Source organism: Podarcis muralis, chromosome 1 (assembly GCF_964188315.1).
Source record: "Podarcis muralis chromosome 1, rPodMur119.hap1.1, whole genome shotgun sequence".
In the NCBI taxonomy this organism is placed as follows: domain Eukaryota; kingdom Metazoa; phylum Chordata; class Lepidosauria; order Squamata; family Lacertidae; genus Podarcis; species Podarcis muralis.
In genome coordinates, this window is record NC_135655.1 from 99,174,433 (window position 1) to 99,197,099 (window position 22,667).

Here is a 22,667-nt window from a genome sequence, read left to right on the forward strand (position 1 = left end):
GGGGGCACCGCAGGGCATTGCAACTATGGTGCACAGTGAATTGTTCAGAAAAGAAGGTGAGAGGCATGGGTGGGCACCATATTTTGGCCTTGCACAGGGCACCACTGAAATTTAAAAGATCAAAGTCTGCTCCTGCCCCTGGCTGGGCTCAGAGGTGCCTCTTAATATTTTAAGCAATATTTTTTAGAAAAATCCTGCATTGACATTTTTATCCTTCCATTGGAATCCTAAGATCCATTAAAGGAACTTTAAGATGAATAAAAAGGTTAAGGGGACCCCTGACCGTTAGGTCCAGTCGTGGACGACTCTGGGGTTGTGGCGCTCATCTCTTTTTTTACTGGCCAAGGGAGCAGGCGTACAGCTTCCGGGCCATGTGGCCAGCATGACTAAGCCGCTTCTGGTGAACCAGAGCAGTGCACGGAAACACCGTTAGCTTCCCGCCAGAGCAGTACCTATTTATCTACTTGCACTTTGACGTGCTTTCGAACTGCTAGGTTGGCAGGAGCAGGGACTGAGCAATGGGAGCTCACCCCATCATGGGGATTCGAACTGCCAACCTTCTGATCGGCAAGCCCTAGGCTCAGTGGTTTAGATACACTCAGGGAATTGCAGAGTAAAAGAAATTTCCTTTTTCCTAAAAAATGATGACACTCACTTAAAGCCATTCCCAAGCCACTTGCAAACTATTCAGCTGATCCAAATACTCCCCAAAAAGTAATATGGACATACCTAACCCTGTTTGATGAACCCTATACCAAATTTGGTTATTGACACCTTGTTCGGGAAGGTAAACAGCGTTTCTGTGTGTGGCTCTGGCTCGCCAGAGCAGCGATGTCACGCTGGCCACGTGACCCGGAAGTGTCTCCGGACAGCGCTGGCCCCTGGCCTCTTGAGTGAGATGGGCGCACAACCCCAGAGTCTGTCAAGACTGGCCCGTACGGGCAGGGGTACCTTTACCTTTTTATTTGAAAACAAATACTCATTTTATGGCCAACTAAGACATAAATTGAAATCTTTGGTGCACTTACTTGAAAGCAACATAGTTCAGGACATAGTTCAGGCACAGAATCCACATGGCACACAAAATTACGGTATTATAACAATCTAAACAATAGACCACTTGCGACCATTTCATAGTACTCCAAAGTCTCCCACTTGAGGAAGATCACCTTATGCTGTCTTAATAGGGAGAGACAGCCCTGTTAGAAAGCAAACTCCAGTGAAATCAATGCTAATTGCATTAGTCAGAGAACTGCAATGTTTCCTCCTTCATTTTAAAGGTATTTAGCCCCTTACTAAGCTATCTACAGTTAGATAGCTGACCTTTTCATAAAATCAGCTTCAAAGTTCTTTTTTTGTAGTTTCTCCAAACTTCCTACACTTTGCATCAAAAGTGATAAAACACAAATGTCAAACTTTATTAGTTCTGTTAACACCAGGCATTATTCTATTTCTTTTCCCCTTTCTGCTTCATTGTATGTATGCTAAGATCTGGAATATTTCCAGTCATTCTCACTATCATTTAGTCCTTAAAACCCAGAACAGACATTTAAACTGAGGAAAGCAGGGGAGAGAATCCATGCACTCACAACATATTTTGCCTGCAGATGCAGAGGCAACAGAGTCTGAAGATGAATTCTTGTAGTTTTCAACCAATGGTATCCATGTGATAGACTCAGTATAATTAAATAAGGGGGGAAATATAGCATCTTGGGTATTCCTTTGTGAGTAAAAGATTGAGCTACACAGAGAGAGAAAAGTCCACAAGTGATTAGCAGCTGATTTTTATGAGAATTTTTCTACACCTCTAATTTGATCCCCCCCTCCCCATATCTGTAATGAGTGTAGTGATGTTTGTTGCTTCAGTTTCATCCCAGCACCATTCCCCGTGTCATTACCATATGTATGCTCAGTGGTTTGCTGAACTTAAAACACCAAAGAGCTTGTAAAAATGTGGCTCTTATGGCATCACAGATAGCAGGGTTTTTTTGGTATTAGATTTCTGTGAACCTTAACGCTGCCATTTCCATATCTCAAGGCTGTTTCATGCAAATGTTGGATCTAGGTAGTGCCACAAACAAGCCAGCGTAATATATCAGTAACTTTGTTTTGGAGGAAAAGAAAAGAAAAGAAAGACTTTTGAACATGCAGGACATATTAGTACATCAAACACAGTGAAAGACAAGGTAGTTTAACTTGTTGGTTTGTTTGCTAAAACTCGAAAGTAAATATACTGTAGCTAAAAGTATTCCATTTTTATCTGCCTGCTGCAGTAATGGCTGTGTTTCTTCAGGGCTTACACTTCAATAATTGATCAGGGTTTGTATAGCACTGGCTAAGAGCAAAAATAAGAGTGTTGCTTTGAACAAACTGCTGCAATGTTGTAGCATTAGGCACAGAAACAAGATTCTGGAAATATAGATATATAAAAAAACAGGAAAAAAGATGGATAAGTTGGAGTGGTAAATACTGCTCCAGGCTAGAAAGTAATGAGAATTTTTCCATAGAGAGTTTTGACCTGCTATTCAAAATTGTTTCTTGTCTTAATAAATCCTAAAAGTGTAATTTACTTGCAAAAGGGAAAGAACAAAGGCACCGAAATTCTTTTGATAACAACACTTGTTAAGGTTGATAACTTGGGTTTCAAATGTGTGAAGAAAAATGTGTGACAGTTTGTTTTAAGGTGACAACCTAAGTGTTCAGATACTTTCATCTTATGCTGCTTTATAAAGCTCTGCACCAGCAAATGCTATATACCACATACACTAGAAAGCAATACAATCGATAGCAGGAATCTCCAATCAATTTTTTACCAACCCCTTTAGTTCCCTTTGCAAAATTGAGTCATGTTAATTTATCCCCTGAAAGATTGCAAAGAAGATGCAGGTTTTTCTCTCTTGATGTTCCACAAAAGGAACAAATGGAATGACTTTATAACCAATCAAAATTGGCAGTATTTCTTTCTCCCCCCTCAAAAAAGCAACTTCATTAATACTTCTACTGCGGGTGAAAGGTATAGAGGACATTTTTGTGATTTCTCCATTTTGTATCCATGAAGCATATTTTTTGAGCAATTGTTATTTTTATGGATATGTCACCATTTCGTCAAATGAAGAAGGGAAATAAATCTTCTTTAACTTTAAAATTAGTACCAGACCAGAAAAACATGAGAAATACTCAATAGAAGCTTGAAATGCCATCATTATCATTCCCTGTTGTACTTAGTGTAGGTGTTGCAAGAGCCTCAAAACAGTGGGAGATTTTGCATAACATATGTGCTGTCATACCTAGTCAAAAAGAGAAATGAATATAGAGATTTTCATATTTAAATCTAATTACTTAGAAAGTATATGATGAGTTTCTTCAAAAAGAAAAAAAAGAAGGGAAAAAAAGCTTGTTCTTTAGTGTTAGCAAGATATGGCCAGGAAGGAATTTATTTCCCTCAAGCTGTTAGAATTTACTGATCCCCCATGAAATATCTAGGGGAAACACAAATAAGATCACATAACGAACACAAAAAAGCCGGGGATTGGGGAAATGTGGCCCTCCAGATGTTGTTGAATTACAGTTTCTATCATCCCTAACCATTGGCAGTGCTGGCTGGTACTGATGGGAATTGGAGTACAACAACATCTGGAGGGCCACATGTTCCCTATCCCTGAGCTTACCTCGGGTTACATACGCTTCAGGTTACATACGCTTCAGGTAACAGACTCCGCTGACACAGAAATATTACCTTGGGTTAAGAACTTTGCTTCAGGATGAGAACAGAAATTGTGCTCCGGTGGTGCAGCAGCAGCAGCAGGAGGCTCCATTAGCTAAAGTAGTGCTTCAGGTTAAGAACAGTTTCAGGTTAAGAACGGACCTCCGGAACGAATTAAGTACTTAACCCGAGGTACCGTTGTAAAACAAATAATGACCTCCCACCCCACCCCCTAGTAATTGGTTTTTAGCAGTGCTATAATGCAGAAGTGGCTCAGTGGGTAACATGGAGCCATTTCACGAGCTTCCTGGTTGGGGTGGGTCACTGTTGCTTATCGGGAGGGGTGAGGCAAATGGGGAGATCAACAGCGCATCAGCAGGAGCATGGAAATGGCTGCACCAGTGCGTTTGCACCACCTCATTTCGCCCCTCTCCCTCCTGGGAAGCAACAGTGACCCACCGACTGAGAAGCTAGTGTAGCAGCTCTGCCCTACTCAGCAAGCTCCTTCTGGCATGCCACCTCTGTACCTGTCTTCTGCTTGACTATCATATTTAATAGTCACTGACAGTATTACAGCAGAGCTCTAGCAGTCAATCCTTGAGTGGGGGCATTAAATATCAATCAGAAATCCCGACTAACTCCAGTTTTGGAGAGGGAGTAAAAACCAGTATTTAGTGCAACGTTGACAAAGGACACCATGCAAACCAAGCCAGCAGGAAACATCAGTTTATCTAGGGTTGCCATACGTCCGGATTTTCCCAGACATATACAGAATACTGCAGTTGGCAGCAGGATCTGGACGGAAATCGGGAAAATGTCAGCAGTGCTCAACAACTTTTCTGTCCAGATTTTCACTGTTTGAAATATGGCAACCCTATTATAAACAAGCAGTGAAGGCTTAGCATTCCGTTCAAGCTCAGTGTAGGCTGAGATTAGGTTACTAGTGTGGGTCTAGATCTCAACCCAGCTGAAAAGTTCAGCTGTTGTTGGCCGGTTTTAAAAATTGAGATAAGTTGACAGTGAATCACACCCCCTGCATTCCTAGATGGGCACCAAGTGCCTGCTTTCTCAGCTTAATTCTCACCCGTTGTCTGCTCCCCTAATTTAAATCCCCATTCCCAGGAGGTACAAGTTTTGAAGCTGATTTTGCATCTATTTCATCTATAATTCTGAGAAACTCTTCCAGCATTCTATAAAGTGGCCATTTTTAACAGTGGGCATTTCTGTTTATAACTTCAGGTGGTAATCAACTAAATTTTGCTCAGATGCATTGAAATTAATGAAAATGGCAAATTGGGGTCAATAATTTCAATGGGTATACTCTGAGTAAAGTTTAGTTGAACACAACTTTTAATTATTATATATACATATATGCAAGATACACTCTGCATTTCTTCAACATCCGACATGGGCTTGACAGGTGATATATTTGGCTACGCCTATCCACTTTCTAGCATTTAGAAGGCTACAGATGTTTAAGTGTCATATTGACTGATGGCTACCTTAGGGTGACGGGCAATGTGGCAAAGATGTGCACATACTTTCCAGAGTGTTAGCCTAGACAAACATCTCAGCCTACTTGCAGCTTCTGTGATACGTCAGCATAAGTTGGTTTTAAAAAGAGTGGGAAAATATTATATCACATAAGTAGGTCAACCGTCAAATACATGATTTTTATGTTTGCTCATTTGGGACTTCTCAAATATGATTTTCACTTAGCTCTTGGTAGTTAAGAAATTTTCTGCTGAGCTGTTTACATTTAAGAAAAAGAGTGAGCGGAAAGTCCTAATGACATTATTAGTTTCAAACCGAAGAGCAAAATGCTTCAAACCAGGTGGCTTTGATTCAAATTCCTTTACAATAAGGGTAGCCAATGTGATACCCTCAAGATATTGTTGAACTTCAGCTGCCATCATTCATGAAATTTTGTAATGTTGTTTGGGTCTAATGAGAGTAGTTGTTCAACAACATGGAGGGCACCATGTTAGCTACCCCCTGCTCTAAACACCCTTGAGTACAAGCCACCAATCTTGTGGAGAAAAGCAAATGTGAACTAAGCTCCGAAGCAGACTGCAAATGGAATCTCCTTCTGGCACAGATAGGTGTAGCTCAAATGGGCCAGAGATAGGAATGTGGTCTCAGATGGACTAGACGTCAGTCATATACCAAGGTGAGGTGTGAGAGTTTTTGTTGCTACTGGGTACAGTAATTTGCTCACATGGAGGAGCTAAGCATGGAACATGTTTTGCCTGCAGAGGATCCCAGGTCCAATCCTTGGCATCTCCAAATAGAGCTGGGAAAGACTCTTGTGTGGAACCCTGAAGAGTTACTTCCAGTCAATGTTTATATTACTGAACTAGATGGATCAATTGACTTGGCAACATCCTATGTTCCTATATAGTATCAGTCAGGCCCCTGTTTGGTTTCTTAGCTCACCTATCCTTAAGCTGAGATGATGGACCATAAGACACAAGGAAAGCCCCACTGGAAGAGGACAAAGGCCCATCTAGTCCAGCATCCACAGTCACCAACCAGATGCCTATAGGAAGCCTGCAAGCAGGACCTGAGTGCAATCGTCCTCTCCCCTCTTGTGATTCCCCTAAGGATTAGGCAAATTGATGGAGGATAAGAGTATCAATGATCACCAGCCATAATAGCTATGTTCTACGTTGCTGTTCTTCTTGAAATTTTATTCTGCCTTTCATTCAAAGATCACAGGCTGGTTTACAATCTAAAAACACAAAAATACGTACCATAATACCACACACACACAAGCACAAACAGTTTAAAAGGCCATAGGTAGTTTAATTACCGGTAGCCAAAGGTCCGAGAGAAGAGGAATGTTTTCGTTTGGCCCCTAAATATATGTAATGAAGGTGCCAGGTGAGTTTCTCTGGGGAGAGCATTCCACAAGAAGCTACCACAGAAAAAAGCCTGTTCTCATGTTGCCACCCTCCAGACTTCTCACAGAGGAGGCACACTAAGAAGGGCCACAGATTATTATTTTAGGGTCTCAGCTGATTCATATCTGGAGAGGCAGTCTGTAAGGGATTGCAGTCCTGAGCTATCTAAGGCTATATAGGTCAAAACCAGCACTTTGCATTGGGTCTGGAAACTAAATTGCAGCCAATGCAGTTAGGTGTTATATGTTCATACCGTCTTGCCCTGGTGAGCAACCTGGTCAGTGCATTCACCATCAGATACAGAAGGTCTCTAAATACCAGCTGCTGAGAATCACTAATGGGGAGAATGCTGTTGTACTCAGGATTTGCTTGTGACCTTCCTGTGGGAAGGGATACTAGGTTAAATGGGTCTTCTTATGTTCTACTTTCTTTCTCTAGATTTGCTGTGCCTCCTTTTATCATCTGGGACGTGGGTGGCGCTGTTGGTAAAAGCCTCAGCGCCTAGGGCTTGCCGATCGAAAGGTCGGCGGTTCGAATCCCCGCGGCAGGGTGCGCTCCCGTTGCTCGGTCCCAGCACCTGCCAACCTAGCAGTTCGAAAGCACCTTTGAGTGCAAGTAGATAAATAGGGACCGCTTACTAGCGGGAAGGTAAACGGCGTTTCCGTGTGCGGCTCTGGCTCGCCAGAGCAGCGATGTCATGCTGGCCACGTGACCCGGAAGTGTCTGCGGACAGCACTGGCCCCCGGCCTCTTGAGTGAGATGGGCGCACAACCCCAGAGTCTGGCAAGACTGGCCCGTACGGGCAGGGGTACCTTTACCTTTACTTTTATCATCTATGCTCATACATCATTGGCCTCTGAAACTTTGTATTATATGAACTCATATTTTACTGGCTTCGGAAAAGATATCTGTAATACTAAAATTGGATTACTTAAAAGAGAGGAAGAATTAATAAGATTCCAAATAATGAGTGACATCCAGTGATGTCCACCTGATTGCACAATGTGTTTTCCACTCCACCTTCCCCACTCTAGCTCCCCTCCCCACATTCCCCACACTCTGAAACAGATTTGGCAGATGTGCCACGGGGTGTTCGATGTGGAGGAGAGGAAGTCCTGTAATGCACAACACTGCTTGCACAACACTGGATGTGACCCAATGACTGGTGCTGAACCATACCAAACACCCATGCAATGTCATGGCTATCTGCTCTGTCCTGAAAGCTTTGTAGAAATTCATAGCTTGTAAAATTCAACAGGATTGAACTCAGGGTAACAGTGCTCAAATAATGAATCAGCATGAAAAGCATCCTTACTATGGATCTTGGTGTGCTTTGTGCATCACAAAATGAAAATGTAAGCAATAAAAGAAAGCATGCAGTTTTGGAACATATTCACAGTGAATTCATATATGTTAACGTAACTTATCTCAATAGATGAAATAAAATGTCTTCCCTGATTTTGCACATTTGGTCAGTGACATTCTCATGGACTACAGATAAACTTCATAAAAATATTGATCATGCAAAGGAAATAACCAAGTGAAACAAGAAAATGAAGTGTGCTAAATTATAAATTGTTATGGGATCAGTCTATATGATGACATACTTTGCTTTACCAGAACATAAATAGACTCAAATGAAGCAACGTTAATTACGGACAAATTCCAAAAGTGTAGCTGTGCTGGCTTCATGGAATAAAAACTAATTAAGGCAAAATCTCTTGAAGAAGCAAGATAAAAATCCTCATGTTCATCAACCTCCCCCCCCCCCAAAAAAAAAAAATTAGTATAGTTTGTGGCCCAAATTAGTTCTTTGGTTGTGCTGTGAAATATTCTAAAGCACGATGAAACAAAAAAGAGTGATTAAAATTCCTCTTCCTTCTAGGATCTAAGTTATCCTTAATATACAAAGTATTAAGTGGTTTCTAAACAGCATGTACAAAGTTGAATGGCATATTGGAATTTGTTCCCCCGCCCCCATACCTCTCAAATAGCTTGAAATAAAATGCTAATATGTTCTATTAAAGAGTTCAAATAAAAGAGTTTGTCCTGGCCTAAACAATAGTCATTCATAGGTTCAATAGCCAAATATTGAACTTTTCAGATAGAAAGTATGTCTTACGCTGGAGTCAGAATACTGACATTTACAAAAGAAAAAAAACTTACAAAACAAAACAAAACCTTCTCAAGTGTTGTTTTGAAGTGAAGCCACTTCAGTGGCATTTAGCAGAAAACCTGCTCAGATGGCAGGGAAGTTGCTCCAGCGGAATCTGGAGAAATGCCAACTGTACGGTATTAAACCACATTCCTATTGAGAATTTGTATTGACAATATACGGTTTTATTAATGTCTCCTCTGTGCAAGAAACAAGAAAGATACTTATTGTAAATGTTGCAAAAAATTACTGGAGCCCAGCTTACTTCAGCTTACTCCTGAATATTGTAATATAAAGCTTTGAGCTCTTCTTCATCACTTCATATATTTAATCAGGGCTCATCTCTAGTGTTGTTGTTTTTAGTGAATAGCATTTCCTCCAGCACCCTCCAAAGGAGCGTGAACCATGACTGTGTGAAGGTGCTTTGCAACATACCTTCTGAACGTGTGCTTTTGTCTTCAGTCCCAGTTCCACAATTCTGCTGAACTCTTGCTCTCAATGCACCCACCGCCTCTCTTTCAAAGCAATCCCATGGAACAGAGCACCACAGATAAAGCAGACTTGGTCATTCTAAAAAACTGACAGGTAGCAGCCCTATCTTGCTCATAGGAGATAGATTTTACAAACTGAACTTTCAGCCTTAGGTTGAACGAGGAGTTGACCTGCAACTTGTAAACCAGTCCTAAGCATGGCACCTTTGTGCACTGGGTTAAAGCAATGGAAAGTAATATTTTTAAGCTGTGCAGAATCACAAAGGATTTAATCGATTTCTTTTTTTAAAAAAAAATGTGACAGAACACTGAAGTATGCAAAATGACAGAAGAGGATTCAGAAACCTTTTTATTTATGAAATCCTGCTGTTAAAATGTCATACTTTTTGGACAGAACAGTCTTCTGCAATGCAAGTGTTTTATATTTGGTTCTGTCCGCCACTCCCTCAGGTACCTTATCCTGCTGCCCAAGAGCACGGCAGGAGGAGCAGGTGGTGAATGTTGCAAATGGCAAGTAATGTATTTAAATGGATGCTCTTAGAACAACACACTGTAAACTATCAATTAAAAAGCTAAATTGAACAAATGATACTACTCTCCTGCAATCTCAATGGCCATCATAGCTAAATTAACTGGGGCAGCGAAGAATGGCTTTGTTGCAACAGAAGAGCCAGTTATTTTGCATGCAGTGCTCAGAGTAAGGGCAGATCATGTGATTAGTATGGCTATTTTGGAACAACACAATGCCAGTTTAAAAGAGATAAGTCTATGGAAATAACAAAAGGGTCTGGTCACTAGTAGGCTGTTCTTTGACAGTGTAATCCTTAGAAGGATGGCCTACCACGTTCAACAGGACCTGCACATAGGTACAGGTGCATAGGCCTGCAGTCTTACAGTGCAAGCCCATGTATATTTACTTATTAAAAAGAAGATCTTTGGACAAAACCAAATCCCACAAGGATTTACCTTTGTGCAATGGAGCTTCCCTTCTCTCCTCCCTTGTGTTTGCCCTGCACCCTCCCTAGTTCTGCTGCAGAAGGTAGAACACGTTTAGTGGGGGTTCAGGGATAAATGTTCCCTTGCACAAGCAGAAACTGTGCTGATAGAAGGTTCACATAGTGCTACTTTGGATATGACCCATTGCATTGAATGGGATGTACTTATTTCCATGTAAGCAATCCTAGGCTTTCAGCCTAAATGCAGTTGCAGTCTGTGGGGTAGGACACTGACATTTGCACTGGTCCCTGGATGGGGTTGGCATGGGTGGGGAGTGCACAGGCTTCTGCATCCGCTACTACCACCGTTCCAGTGCTTCTCCTACCCACATCACTGCTCTGCCCTGCCTTGCCGCACCCTATCCCTTTTCCAGCAAGTGGCAGCACCACTGCAGCCAGGAGGGCAGTGGCAGCAGCCCACCTCACAAGCCACGACTGTCTGAATGTGTATGATGGGTTATTCTAATTGATGATTCTAACTGCAATCCTGTGCATGTCAATTTCCCTATATTGGGAAAATCCAATTAGATACCATCATTTTAAGAAATTAGATCACTGGAGTCGGCCTTTTTCGTTTGTGCCATCTATACAGAACCTTGATTCTCAGGAAGCTCCACCAGGCCACAACTCCGCTTTTAGGTCATTGGAAAAACATTTTTGTTTAATGCCACTTGGAGTTTCTTTTTGAGTCCAGAGGGAAGAGATTCCTACTTCACGTCCCTTAACCTTGACGGCTATGTAAATCAAGGTTCAGTTTTATTCTGTTCACTATATAATGATCCACAGCGTATCAATAATCCATGTTTGGAAAGTGGTTTCCATTACAGTTTTGGCAGAAATAGATGTCGTTTGAGATTTGATAGTTTATTAATTGGTTGTTTTTGGCTATAATGTGCCTCCCAGTAAAGCCAATGGGATAACTCCTGCTGATCCAAAGGGAGTTCATTTCCACCTCCACTGCTTATTTGCTGATTAAAAGTTTGTTTTCTAAAAACTGGTTGCTTTAAGACGTGCTGTGTGATGGAGGAGTAATGTGCAGCAGCATTAATTTTAGCTGAGAATTTAAATTAAAAAAAATACAAGTCTAACATAATCTGTGTGCAGAGTAGTGATAAGAGAAGGAAAAATGTATCATGGTCCAGCACTTTTTCTATCTGAAAATCCGTGCAAGATGCTTCTCTTACCTACATCTGTAGCAAATGCCTTCTGGGCTTCTAAAACTAGCTTTCTGTTTCGCATCTGCAAATAATTTGCTGCATGTGAAGATATATCTATAAATATCTTACTACACTGTTGGTTTAAGAAATTAGTTATACTCTATTTTGCCTCTGTTTTCCCCAACTATTTGGCAGAGATTCTACCCAATTTAGGCAATAAGAATTCTTATTGGAAGCTGGAAGTACATTGTCAGAGCCAGTGTCATTTCTATGGAAGAGACCAAAGGTTACAGCCTCAAGGCTAAAATAGATATGATATTATATGTGTCATTTAACTTGCATTTAATATTTGATTTTATTGGTAATTTTGATGCATATTTTATATTTTATGTACACTGCTTAGAGGTTTCAATGATCAAGCAATATAGAAATCCGATTAAATAAACAGAAATTCATTTTAATCAACATGCATGTTTTTAATGCAATTAGCAGCCAGTGGGGAATTCTTTCCTGGTGCAAAGAGCTTCAAAGGACCACTTTTCATCAGGACCACAGCAGTGGAGAAAGAGTTAAACTCCATCTCCCACCCCTTTTGCGACTGTAATAATGATAATCTCCAGTAGTTGCTATTTGCATTTTAAGACCATACACATTAATTTCAAAGATGCATTTAACATTATCTCTGGTGTGGCCCTTAGCTAATGTTATTTACAACTACAGTTGCCAATGCAAAACAAGTTTTTGAAACAAAATGGGAAATCCCTGCTTAAGTGAGGAACTCTGAAGCAAGCAAACTGAGTTTTGGTAAGACTAGTGAAAGTTCTTGCTCAGGTTAGAAAGGATCAATTAAAATTACAGCCGCAAACTGAGTCCAGGAAGTATTTTTATTTCTCAGTCAAACAGCTCATTTCCCAGCTTATTAAATGATTTTTGAAACTTGAGTAAGTTTTCCACTACTCAGGTTTGTGGAGAACTGTACTAGCCAGGAATCAGAGGCAGGGGAAGCTTCACAGCAGGAGGATGGAGCACAGGTGACTTAGAATAAAAGGCGAAAGAGGCACTTCAGGCAAGTGAAGGGCCAGGTGCTTCCCCACTGTCCTGCACCACTGTCTCTCAGAAGCAAGTGGGAACTGAAAAGGGATGAGTAGAGGAAGTTTCCACAAAGGCATAGTCTCCGGCTGCATGTATACAGACCATTGGGGGACGGTACATACTGGTGGAAGGGGAGTGGTCCCCTGTTACCGCAGTCACTCCATAGAGCACAGGCTTGGAAATAGATGCCTAGCCATTAGATTGATGTGCACAGATATCCACAGCTGTAGAAGTGACTGTAAGTGTTATCTTTGACAATAAATACTTAGCTCTCTGTTGTGTTCATTCCTTTGCCTGGGAAGAGCCCTTGACACCTTTGTTCACTCTTCCAGATGACATTGCTGACCAATAATGTCAGCCTAGCTGACCTGCCTGATTTTCATAATGCTAATAAGAGCAATAGATTGCTTTCCACGTATGTCCCAAGATGATTTATAAAATAGAATGACAATAGCTATTTAAAAAAACCAGGTATAAAAAAATAGATGTTAAAAAAATGCAAAATGGAGACCTATTGCAGAGACTTGTTTTGTGGTGATTTTTTTTATTATTTTTAGCAATAGACTGCAGTTACAGCATCAACATGTGTAGTGTGGACACTCAAAACTTTATCAAGGATTTTAATGCGAGTTTTTTTGCCTTTACATTAAAGACTTCCTCTTTGCAGATTCTGCCTGTTCACTGCTTCCTGTTAATTGCAGTTGGGAGATTAGTGATTAATTGCTTTTAATTGCCCTTGAATAGTCTCTTTGTACTGTCACATTGTCAGTTTCTGCTCCTGCAGGGGGAGGCTTTAATTACTGATTTCCTCTCATTATTTCTTTTCTTTTTTAAATAGCCAGATACTACTATTTTGCTCTTAAAAATGATTGTTTCCTTTTCAATTGTTTCCTGGTGATGGTGGCAGCTCATGGGGGAACAGTTTATATGGGCAGCCATGGTGTCTTGGGGGTGCGCTATGCCTCTTCTAGTAGCTGTCATGAAGCAGTAGCATAGCAAAGTATCCAGACAGAAATGTACAGGTTGGTGGCCATTAGGTCTTATGCTTATTGCTGGGCATGCCAGGCGAAGCAGAAGCCATGAACCTATATAGCTATATGGGCAAATTTGTTGTTTTCTGTTAGTATCTCAGTTTTTCACATTCCCACATCACTTTGTGAATTTATTTATTCTTCTTGAAACTTCAGAGGATGGATTTCTACTACTATACAATTTTTTGGAAACTGTTCTGCCTAAAATGCACATTTTTGCAGAGCGGTTTCCCAAAATAGAAGGGGTTCCCATGTATTATTTTCACCAACATGTATATTTCTATGCACACTTTACCCTAGTGTATGCATTTTTGTGCACATTACTTGGCTGGGGGTCTGGCGGGAGAACTACACTGCAAAATTCAGAGAGGTGTGGATTTTGAAGGATGGTTGTGTTTTGACTTGCATATTGTTGCGCAAAGTGCAGCTAAAGCAGGTTTGCCTTTAAATGCAAACTGAACTGAATTTGCCCCCATCCCTCCTTGCACCATGTGGACCCATTTGCCCCTCTACTTTTGCCACCAGTTGCAACCCAGGCCAGTAAGAGATTGGAAAAAATTCTATGTGTATTGTCCAACTTGTATGGATTGTTGAAGGTGTGGAACAAGCTAAGTATAAGCAAGTTTTAGTTTTTCATGAAGGAAGCAGAATATTTATTTAGTTACATATAGAGCAAATTCAAACATGGTGTCCTTGTTAGATTCAAATACCCAAAACATGCAAATTGAAAAGCAGTAGGATGCAGTATCAGAATTACACAAGGGTTTCCACTTTGTTTTAACATTACGAGATTTGGACTGTAATCCTATATGCATTTAACTGTAAGTAATCTCTGTTGGAGTCAATGAGATTTACTTATGAATAGTCATGTATACAATTGTACTATTAGAAATACAGACTTAAACGTTTAGCTGATCATAATGTATGTATACTGTCAAGCAAATACAGATGTTTTGTTTTCTGCACAGCTTCATTCAGGCCAGTATATTTTGTTGGCTTTAATAGGAATATATCCACGTCAACAATAGTTGATTAGGCAACATCATAGCAGCATTCTCTCCTGAGAGTGTCACCCAATTTCATCCCTAGAATCCAGTTCTATTGGATCGAGTTTGGACACCCTGGTCCAAGATTGTGATTAATGTAAAAGAGATCAAAAGAGTGCACAGTCATTTCGAAGCCAGGACTTTCCAGTTTGTAACAATAGCTTCTTCTCCACTGCTTCTCTATCTTTGCTAAGGAGGGTGGTGTGTTATTTTGTCAGGTTGTTTTGATTCCAGAATTGATATTCATTCTTTGATATATAACCCTTAAATTGTACAATTTAAGGAAACTGATTGAAAAAAGAAAAATTAAATGAGCAGAAATGTTTTCGAATCAAAGAGCAACTGACATATATAAAAATGATGTATGTTTCTTACATAATCCACAGGGAGAAATTGGCAGGCTCACTGTGATCTCTACAATTTGCCTGCGGGCAAGCGAGGCTTTGGGACATTCTATTATCCCTTTGCTCTGTTTATCATGGCAAGTGATGTGCAAACCGAAGGTTCTCTTGGACCTTTCCTTTCTGTTCCTTAGAATGGCTAAGACGCCACTTAGCTCCGGAGCTCACCTCCCAGCGCAGTGCTTTGGCAAAGGTTCAGTGACCAATAATCAATTATTATTGAGAAGCAATCAATCGCTAATTTCCATAATTATGCACATCTAAACACTAGGAACAAGAAAGAGAAACAAAGCTGCACTCCAAGCATTGCCTTGTTAGCAGTATTTTGTTAACACAGGCTCTAAAAAAAGCTGCTGCAGCTGGTACCACAAATGTGTTTCCAGTATTCAGGCCATCAACGTGATCCGTTGCTAAATGTATAGAATCAGCTTCTTGCTAAAAACTACAATTACAGGTGATATACAGATTGAAATCACAGGGCTGGTTTGTCGAAGAAAATTGTCCTAATGATGGGTTTTCGGATCGGGAATGCAGCTCTTTTCTTCCTCTGTGATGGGTACTGAAGGCAGCTGCACCTGCCTCTGTGCTGTATTCTGCCGCACTTAATGATATCTGATGATATCATTAGGCAAAGTGTTCATAAACAGATGTTGAGCCTGTGCCTAAATGCTGTCAGATGAGCGGTTGCTGGCCTGAAACAGTATTATTTATATAGAACATTTACGTTTGTTATGTTAATAACCCCACTATTAGCTCTCTGGATGTTGCGATAGGAATGTAAATGTAGTTAATATGAATAACAACCTCTTTACTCTTCATGCTGCAGTTGGGTATAACTTTTAGGCTTTTAGAGAGAAACAAAGATCCCCCCCCCCACCAAGTCCTTTTGACTTGGGGTTTTTTTGTTTTTTGTTTTGGCACCATATGAAATTTTGATCAGCAGATAAATGGTAAGAATCCGTAGGACAGATGTTAAAAGACTGGAATTTGTTTCTTTTACACTTAATGTTTTCAAGACATGCTAGCATTTTTTAATGTCATATTCATATCTCGCACTGCTGGATATACTCTTCAGTACCCTGACACAGACTTTGCTTGTAGACACCGAAGATACAGCATATATCATGTCTCAAACGGCAATATAACATAATCATTATGTTTGTGCGTGTGTGTATAATTTCCAAACAAAAGCCCTGTATCCTTGGTTGGTGTTATTCTAGGCTTATCTTCTGTAGCTTCATTTATTTCTGTGTAATAATCTACAGTGTTGACTAGGTCACCCCACATCATACTCATGCTGCTGCTGCTGTTGGCTTTTCTGGTGTCGTATTATTTTAGTACTGCCTGAAATCCCGCATTACAATTGCTGTGGTTTTATTCAGCCAAAGTTGCATTTTATACCTCATAGTTAATTCATGTAGAGTAAGTTATGTAAATTTTGACAGTCATCAAAATGTGCAATGTTTTTGCTGAAATACAGCTGAATAGCAGGAGCTCTGTTATAAAAATATCATTAGTGCTCTCATAATTTTATTTGCTGTCTTAACTCTTTCTGAATATTGTTTAGGGCGGAGGTGGATATTGAATATGGGATTTTTGTGTTCATTTTAAACAACTGATGATGAACAACATTTTTTATATAAAAAATAAGCTGTGGTATTGCAACTGGACTATACTTTGGCTTTAAAAGTTTATTTCAAACATTTATAATTTTTTGGTCCTGCAGTTGGATATTCCATTGTGTCACTGTGGCATGAGACAAATCACAGTCTATTTCCCTAGGGATAAGGTTAAGATACTTCAATACTTTATGTGGCTGTGAGAAATTACAGAGCTAAAAAGCTTTTAGAATAGGAGAATCCCTGCTGGCAAAATAAGGGTCATGGCCAAATGACCATCTCTGGGTTGGATATAGACCCATTAAGTTAAGAACCTCCCAACCCTCATAACTTATTATTCATTAATATTGGTGGATCGGCTCGAAACCTGGCTATGTCTGTATGCAACTGTATATACTTAAATTAATGAATAAGCAGTTAAAAATCCAAATAATGATGTGAGGTGTCCATCAAGAAAGTATCATAACACTAGTTTCTCCATCAGTAATTATACAGCTGGAGCAGGTACACAGCAACTCTTCCTTTATAAGGATAATTTCTACAAATGCAATAGGCAGATATCATCTCATAGCCTTAAAAGTATGTGATGTTCACTCTGAATGAATTGGTACTTGAGTTCTAACTTTTCTGAACTGAATGAGATACAAAATACAGCTTAGCTTTGAGAGCAAAACCTCTTCAAAGGGTAAGTGATGCTGACAGGAGAAGAGTGCTGGGGGTGGGGAGAGAAAGAGAGCTGGGATTATTGTTAGGAATATAAACAATTGGATCCAGACTTGGAGTTCTTTTCAAGAGGTGTTCCCAACAGCAAAATGTCAGGAGACAAGTTTTGCTCCTTCCTCCTTCCTACTTCTGTGAAGGGTTCAGGGTCCTTCTGAAACGGTGGCAAAAAAGGTCTCCTTCCATTGGGACCCATCTTCTGGATCAAAAGCCTTCTGTAGATGGAAGAAACTTTTCTGTTTATAGAAAGCTATGTTTGGTTCCAACTTAAATAAACTAGAGCTGTTGTTTTTATTTTGATTATATATTTTGTGATTTTATATTTTGATTTTGTTCTGTGAAGCGCCCTGAGACCTCCAGGTACAACAACAACAACAACAACAACAACAACAACAACAACAACAACAACAACAACATTATTAAACCTGGGAGCAAAGATTAATGAAACCTATCAACTCCATCCTCTGACTCCGCCCCCCCTCCCAATTTAACTAAATCCACCTCCTTTGGTCTTCTAAAAATAGACAGGGAAATAAGTTTGTATTGCTGACTTTGCTGTTCCTTGGAAACTAATTCTGTGTGGATAGAGAGTCAATGCATGCTGTACTTCACAGCAGAAATTCTGGTCTGGCATAAAGAGACTCCTCCAGGAAGAGCACAAACAGAAGTATTAATGTATCACAGGATTAATTGTAGGAATAAGGAAAACCTTCCAAAGGTTTTTAATTATGTCATTTTTGTTAATATTAACTGTTGACTTCCCTGAAGTGGGGTTTGGTTTTCTATTAAAGCTTCAGTATATAGAGACACCATTCTTATGTATCTGATAGACTACAGAAAGTTTTCTATATCTGAAAGAGATCTCGCAATACTGAATTTTGCGATGATTAATAACTGTGAGCAAGTGTTAGCTTAAACACATTTTCTGTTACTTAGTGCATGCAACTGCTGTACTATGTGCATGTACTATGAACATAGTTTGCATGCATTTTTTGCTTGGATCTCACTTTCCAGCTCACAGAAACGAGGGGAGAGATTGCTCTGCTCGGTAGATACTCTCTGAAGACATGGCAGGAATTTTCATTTCATACTTAAGTGTACAAAAGGTCAAATAGCTTCATAATCAACTAAAAGGAAAAAACAATAGAAAAGGGAACTTTTATAAAATTGCTATTACTGTTTGGTGTAAAATTGATTTCCAAAAAGCTTTTGTATGTGCATATGTGTAACGTGTTTTGTGCAACACACTCTGTTGCAATTCAGGAAATTTATTAATTAATATCATTACAGCAATCTGCTTTATTCTTTCACATTTTTCTCTTCCTGCACTCTTTGCTCTCATCCCATGCCATGTGGTTTCCACACTGACTTCATGAAGTTGCTATTGTTCATCTGTTCTGCAGTATGGAGACAGAGGTTAAAATGTTGGCCAACAATCAATTTAGTGATTTATTTATTTATCTTTTACATTTAGATCCCACTTTTGCTACAAGTAGGGTGTGCAAATAAACATTGCAAAGTGGAGTTATTTTGTTCAAGGCACTTGGTCAATCATCTATGTCCTCCTTCAGAGTATTCTGTTCCAGTCCTTCCCTGACCTTCAGGTTTCTAATTAGTCAGCCAATATTCTGCGCACACTGAACATGCTCTTTACTCATTAGTATGGTTTTAGGATTTTTGCCCTTAATATCTTTTTAGACTCCTACAAACCTTGTGGTGTCGTCGCCCCCCCCCCCCCCCCCCGCCAAGCTGGCTGACACTGCTCTCTTGTTTGTGAGTGGCACCGTTTTTGCTACTTAAGAATTGGCACCTACAGAATGAGTTTATTATAAGTATATAGAATTTACCTCCACAGTATTGGTACCCTCTAAGAGGTTTTAATGACTCTGATCTAGAGATCTGTGGAGTTCTGACATGCAGACAGAAAAGTGTGTGAAAAAGTCGCCTTCAGTGTACTCTTTTCAGCACCTGCTAAAAACATTCGTGTTTAGACAATTCTACCCAGATGCTTGGAAAGTAATTTAAATCTGTTCCAGTATTTTAACTTTTGCATCTTTTAAAGTATGGTTGTGATTTTTTCTTGGTTTTCTTATTTATCTTTTTGTAAACTACTTTGAGGAGTCCCCCCCCCCATAAATTTTATGAAATAAACAAATTGTCTTTGGGGTCCACACTTTACACAGGGGAAATTAGAGGAGAGAACCCAATCAGTCCCACCTCATGCAGAATTTTCAGTGTGTACCTTCAAAACACATATATTATATTTAAAAAAAAATATATGTGATATGTTCTCCAAATCATTTTAACTAGAGTTAATGGTGTTGGTTTCTGTTTCCACTGGAACCTTTCTTTCTCCCCATGCTCCTCAACCACTTCCTCTAGGAAGCTCAAAGCTGTGTATGGGGTTTTCAGAATAACTTTGATGGGCAGAGGGAGTGACTGGCCTAAGATCATGCAGTGAACTTCATAGCTAAACAGAGATGAACTGTGTCTCCCAGGACATAATCTATGCATTACACACACACACACACACACACAGAGAGAGAGAGAGAGAGAGAGAGAGAGAGAGAGAGAGAGAGAGAGAGAGTATCAAATGAAAGTGTGATATCTTTTAAACCTGTTAGGCTTTTGTCTTGCTTAGGAAATACATTTATTATGTTGCTCTGTATCCGAATGACATATTGTGTTCCACAGCCACTGCGTGAGGCGATTGGTTTAAAATGCAGCTCAGTTTTATACACAGTGTAGAAGGTTAAATTACAAATGGAAATTAAAAGCTTCTTTAAGGCCTGCATCTACAGACAACAACCATTAGAGCTCATTTAAAGAACCACAATGTTGTTGATAATGGTAAATACTTCTACTGCTGCTTCTATGCCAACAGGGAATGGCCCAGCAAAGAACATTTTTATGACAGCATTGAGTTTCAGAAGGAGAATGGCAGTGATGTAACTGATTAACACTAAGAGCCTAATTTTGATTCCCCCCGCCCCACTTTCCACAGAACAAAACCCAAAATGGCCAAGCTCTGTTTACAATGATAAATAATGATAATAATAACTTACAGCAAATGTTATGCATAGAAATCCAAGCTGTGTCTTGGAGTAAAAAGGTGCAGCTCCCACTGTAATCAAGGGAGTTAGAAGCATTCATCCCTGAGCTGAATTTTTGCGCATAAACCAAAGTCTTTAGTCCAGTTGATGGACCACCATCACAAGCTTTCAAGTCTGAAACTGATTCAGTATTGTCACACATGATTAGGCTAGCTTTGGGGCTAATTTGTATGTTTATTTCTGAGTTCATAGAGGATTCACATGCTGCCTTTACCTCCTGGTTTCTATGTGAGCAGCTGCTCCTGTGAAATATACCTTGCATGTGAAGGTTGAAGGGTTTGCAATGTCAGAAAAGGCTGGTATCTAACCATTTTCTCAACATGGAAACGTATTTGGTGTGACTGATTTTACACCATATTTCCTCATATGAAAATAAGCTGATAAAATAGTGCCACTCTCCTTAGTTAAAATGGTCAACTGAGCAATAAGAATGAAAATCGCAGATAATATTGTTCTGCTTCTGCTCACATAGTTCCCTCTGCCGGTGAAAGCACAACCAGCGCCAATTCCCTGTTTGAGTAGCTTGTCACTCACAGATTTCCCAGGCTCCCTTGATCTCTTTCACAAGGTTCTGCGCTGCAATCAGCTTTGCTAGACAACGCAGTAACTCTGCTACACATAGTCACTGTATAGGTTAAAAATTGCACTACTTTGAACCAGTCCAACTAATATATGTTAATAATTTAGCACATAAGTGCCGGCAGGGCCAGCCTCAGCAACTGGTTTCTTGACAGGGCACTTTGTCCACAGCCCCTCAAACCTGAAATTGGCCTTGAGTCCAGGCATTTTCCAATTCTTCATAGCCTGATACCCAAATACCCTAACCCTAACCAATCCCATGCCCCTTCCAAAATGTCATAGTTGTACATTTTGTGAATGAATAGCAGCAGGACTACTTTTTAAGCATCAGGTTGGTTTGTTGCTTAAAAACCAGAGAGGGCCTTAAAAGAAATTTGGAGTATGTGGTGATGGGAAATCACATCCTATCACTGTAGGTAACGTGCAGCCTTTGTAGAAAATCCTGAACACATTGTGTTGAGCTTGGAAGCACTATATAGTAATAATATAATTGCCTGAGCAGCCAGAGGCAGTTGACAGTTCCCAGGTCTGGGAATTTGGTATGCAACCAGCTTCAGACAGTTTGACACTCCCCCTGAAGGAGCAATCTGGGAGTACTCCTAAATTGAATATTGTCTCTGGAGGCTGAGGGAAGCGATTCCTGGACAGGGATAGCCAAGCACAGTAGTGCATACACTGGTAACTTCCCTGTTAGACTACTGTGAAAGGCAACATGGAAACTGCAACTAGTGCAGAATGTGGCAGCTAGATTGCCGCATCCCACCTATGGAAGCTGTACATTATGTAGAGATGTGGAAGAAGGACTTTTCTGCTGTTGCGACCTACCTGTGGAACATTTGCTCCCTATTTTATATTTTTATCTAAAACAATAACTATAAACTGCCAGCTGATTTTTAAAAACCATGGCAGTATAAAATATATGATCATTAAAACATAATAAAATTATAAAATTGTAAAATCGTAAAATAAAGAACAAGTGACCAACAGTGAATTTAATTAATTATCTAAAAAGACTTGGTGAAACCAACATATTTTCAGCAGGTGACAAAATAATAGGTGCCTGCCTGATTCCAATAGGAATAATACTCCAAAATACTTGTGTCACTAAAAGACTAGTTGTTGGCCTGTGCTAAGGCAAACCAACTCTAATGGTGATCTCTTCTGTATGATTTTAGTGAAGGTGGAGGGAATAGTCTGTCCCACACTGTGCTGATAAAAAAATCTTTACAAAACCTCTGTCAGTTTTCATCCACATGCACTATTGAAACAATGATATACCCCATGCCCATTAGTACCCAGGCCACTACATCATGCCCACCAAAGTATTGTCCAGAAGGGGACAATACTTCAACCAACAAATGAAGAATTGGGGTAGGAGACGTATTGAGGATAATTAGAGCTCTACCAAGCCCTGTAGGAATGCCTACATAATTCTGGGATTGAACACTAGTTTTCTGTGATAGACTTTGTAGCAACTCATGCTAATGAAAAAATAGCTGGTTCACAAACAGACAAAGCAAAACCCTACTTTCAGAATTCAGTTTCAAAGTCAGGGGTTGTATTTCAATAATATCTGTAGGTATGCCTTCTATTTATTCTCCTCCCTTCATTGATTTCCCTTTAGGATTTTGCCAATATGAATCAGTTAAAGGCCAACTCATA

The 22,667-nt window shown here is 39.9% G+C and overlaps 1 protein-coding gene across 8 annotated transcripts in view; it reads left to right on the forward strand.

Moving 5' to 3' along the window:
- The window catches only part of ARHGAP15 (Rho GTPase activating protein 15), a 380,707-nt gene that overhangs the window by 112,992 nt on the left and 245,048 nt on the right, over window positions 1-22,667 (forward strand). The window lies entirely within an intron of this gene.